A 3,963-nucleotide genomic window follows, 5' to 3' on the forward strand; every position below is an offset into this window, starting at 1 on the left:
GTTAGCCTCACAACTGCAGAGAGGATCCGTAATTGAAAATAGTATCAACCAGACAACAGCACCTTCAGTGATGCTCTCCGGTTATTCATCTTGAATGAATCCTTGAACCTAAAAGAAGAAATAGACAATCCCTAAATACATGAGCAAGTTGCTGTTAAAGATCGCCCAATACTCAAACCATCCCCCACAGCCATCCGTACGTAGGGTCCCAGCTGACATTCAGATAATACCTACTAACTAAACCTTAAATAACTTTAACATGTATCATTTCACAACACCTGAATAATTGATTGGCAAAACATTGAAATGACAAGAGTGACAGAAGTGGCCTGGTCAGCATAAATGAGAAGTCTGAACCCAATACAGACCAGTCCAAGCAGATGCCAAATTGCACCAGAGTTGCAGCGGTTTAATAACGATTGGTATCAATTGCTGAATTTTAAAATGCACTTCATACTCCAACCAGTAGGTGGCAGCAATGCCACCACAAGCCCGGTGGCTACCGGCAACACCAGAAGAAGAAGAAAACGAAAACAAACATGGGTGAATACATATTACCTGAGCTGGCTCCGAACGCATTAGCGAGTGAATGAGAGAGTAGATCCGGCGGAAAAGATGCGGCCGGGACGAGCGGCAAGGTGGCGCCGCAAAGCCGATGAGAACCAGAGAAGGTCCCGGATGAGTCGGCGGATCCGCGAACCAAGAGCCTGCCCCACGGGATCAGTTTGAGAAAGACCCCCGGCGCGCTATGAAGCGAAGCTGACCGGAACTTAGGCAGAGTTGCGACGCGTCTGCGTTGCTTGCGAGTTCTTTGCGCCAGGAACCGGAGCTGACGAAAACAGAGGTTGGAAAGGAAGATGTGCAGCTAGACGGTATTCCTATGGCAGGAGGATTTCAGGATAAGTTATTGTCTCTTGAAACCGGTCGACAGAGTCCAAACCGGACACGCGCAGCCACTGCTTGCTCGCTGAGGACAAGGCCGAGATGAGGATGTGGAGTTCTTTTTAAGATGAACCCAGGATGCTGATTGGCTTTGAGGAGGAGCAGTTCAAAGCTGATTGGCTTGCGTTGGAGGCGGATGAGTCCCTGATTGATGGAGGTAGGCAATAGTGTTTCTTCAGTCTGAATTTTCGCTAAAGCTGCATCACTACATCATCTACTTCACATCTGTATTCACATTCAGGATAAATTAATCCTATGATCATACAAGGCCAACCCCAAGCTGGACAATTCAGGACACACAACCAACACTATAGCTGTGTCTCAATTCGGCGGCTGCGTCCTTCGAAGGACGCATTTTAAGGCCGGTGACGTCACAGCGATGCGCGGAGGCTGTCCCATTTGGCCAAAATTTTGAGGATGCTTAAAATGCAGCCTTCAAATGCGTCCTCCTTTTCCCCGAATTCTGAGGATGCATCGCTACCATCCTTAGTGGCCTCGCCTGCCATAAGATTTCCCAAGGTGCTTTGCTCGCTTTTTTTTTTTAGTAGTTGAAGAAAAAAAAGAAAGAAGGCGGATTTTCATCAAGACTGGAAAGCAGCAGCGGCGCTGGCAGTAGTGCTGAGTACAGCTTTAAATGTAAGTAGTTTGTTTTTATTTTTTTAACTGAACATCTATTAAAATACATGACGGTAACGGAGCCACCGGAATTTGTAGGACCAGCTGAAGCTAAAGCTTAGAGCTAATCTGTTGATACGAGACGTTCAACAACATTAAAATTTTAACCTACATCTTATTGTAACTGCACTGATAACTGTGTCCCTCACAAATTCGATCAATTTATTCTCATACAGTTTATTACAAATGATTAGAACTGTCAAAGCTTAATGCAGCTGAAGAAATAACATCAGTCCAGCTGTACTGGGCTGTCAATACTGCAAAAGTTTTGTTTGAATACTCAATAACGTATAGTTAATTTACAGTACAGTATAATAAGGTTTAAAGTATAATTCACTTGAAGAACAACACCGGCGTAATTATACAGAACAGTCATTTTGCCTGTTGACATAAGAGAAATATGCTTTACATGTCATTTTGTTCTAGGGGGAGCAGGGAGCATACAGAGGAGTTGATAAAACTCCGTGGGCAAAATGACCACCTCTTTACCGGGGCCAAAAACACTGCCGCAGTCGGATGAAGGTAAGAGTTGAGACATAATTCCATATACATGTTGCATTTGTATGTAAAAGTCACACAAGTTCAAAGAAGTCCTGTTCAAACACCAACGTACAAATATAATCTTTTGATCACATCAAATGATGCCCAGATGTCACTTTTTTTAATCTTATAGTTGTGATAGTAGTGATCCTTGTGTGTTTATCTCTTCTCATTTCTCTTGTTTAGAACAATCCTGCAAAAAACGGGTCTGGAGGGTGAAGTTGAGCCACAACAGGCCAGAAAAAAGTGGGACAACTTGAAAAAAAAAAAATACAAAGGATGTTCAGGTTTGGGTAATGTAATGAAATACACACACACACACACATATATATATATATGTGGCCAAATATATATATATATATATGAAACACTCCTTTTTTCTAGCTTCAAAGAAACACTACAGAAAATTGCATCTGTTGACACAAATTGTTTTCCTCTACTTTAGGAATGCAAAGATCCAGGGACAGGGCAGGGGGTCAGTGGGAAGCCTACTGCTGCCACCCGGCCATGGTTTATCCTCAGGTTCTGTGTTGCTGTTATTGTTAAATTAAATTAATAAATTGTTTATAAAAGTTATTGTTGTTTGTGTGTTCTTAAAGTCTTTTAATCTGTTACATTATCCGTTTCATCACTTCTTTACAATTTAAGTAAACTTAGAACAACTTCTCAGTGACGACATCAATTTATTTTTAGAGAAACAAGTATTTACAATAAACTATCAAAAACATTTTAACAATTTACATTAGATTTTAAAAGTAACTACTACAACTATTTACAGAAGATATAAAATAAATATTACTAAAGAACATATATACAATTTTGACTGAGCAGGAGTCCCTGGTGGTGCTGCTGGACTGGATGGGATGCCACACAGATGACTTTGGAGTCTTCTGACTGCGAGTGGGACATCATCTGGGGGGTGGGGGATGCCTCTCTCCACTGTTCACCACATCGTCCATCAGGGTTTGCAGGGCTGACCCAACTGACCGCTGCCATGTTCCTAAAAAGTTTAAGAAGATGCAGAAAATTACTTTACTACAACTGTTTTCATAACCCTTACATGAGAAAAGCTAAAAAGTGATTATACTTGCCATCTAAATGTAATCGTGGTCGGGTAGAACCTCCTCCAGGGCAGACACCTCAGCAGACAGCTGGTCCCACCAAGGAGCACCACTGACTGCCTCCAACACGTTCTCCCTCTCCTCATCCTCTGGCATGTCGTCCTGCACTTTATCGTCTGGGGTTATGATGTCACCGGCTCCCAGGCAGATGTTGTGCATTTAAGTTGATGCAGCAGTACATCGGCCTTGTCTGGATAGAGACATGAAGATTAAGAACAACAGGATTAGATGATAGCAATTTCATTTTAGCTGATATAATTCTAGTGAATGTTAACCGCTTAACGCCTGGTGTTGCAAATTTGTGACCAAACAATTCTGGCCTTTACTTATTTTACTTCATCTAGATCCACTATTTAACTTTTTTTTTTTACGTTATATATTTAGATTTATTTTTCCTGTTTTATTTTTTAGTTATATAATTACAAATAAAATCAGGCAGTAAGGGGATAACAATTTAGACAAATAATGATTTATTTCTCAATATTAGTTTTATTTGGCTTCTCAACACATTAGTGATACTGAAAGTAGTGATTTAAGTCAGTTATTTACAGGGTTTGTACACATTTAACTATTCAATTCAAATTACTAAAGTTACAAACATAAGCTTATATCAAGTCTTACAAATAAATATAACATTTTATATTTAAACATATTCGTCAATCTGCTGACAAGCGTTTGTTTAATA

At 40.5% G+C, this 3,963-nt stretch overlaps 1 long non-coding RNA gene across 1 annotated transcript; it reads left to right on the plus strand.

Annotated features, from left to right (window-relative positions):
- The first annotated feature begins 2,049 nt into the window (after positions 1 to 2,049).
- Positions 2,050 to 2,733, plus strand: LOC118558219. The gene is made up of 3 exons (XR_004928232.1): positions 2,050 to 2,139; positions 2,344 to 2,444; positions 2,603 to 2,733. It is a non-coding gene; the product is annotated as an uncharacterized LOC118558219 (long non-coding RNA).
- The last annotated feature ends 1,230 nt before the right edge of the window (positions 2,734 to 3,963 follow it).

The sequence above is a fragment of the Fundulus heteroclitus genome, unplaced genomic scaffold (genome assembly GCF_011125445.2).
Source record: "Fundulus heteroclitus isolate FHET01 unplaced genomic scaffold, MU-UCD_Fhet_4.1 scaffold_111, whole genome shotgun sequence".
NCBI classification, from domain to species: Eukaryota; Metazoa; Chordata; class Actinopteri; order Cyprinodontiformes; family Fundulidae; genus Fundulus; species Fundulus heteroclitus.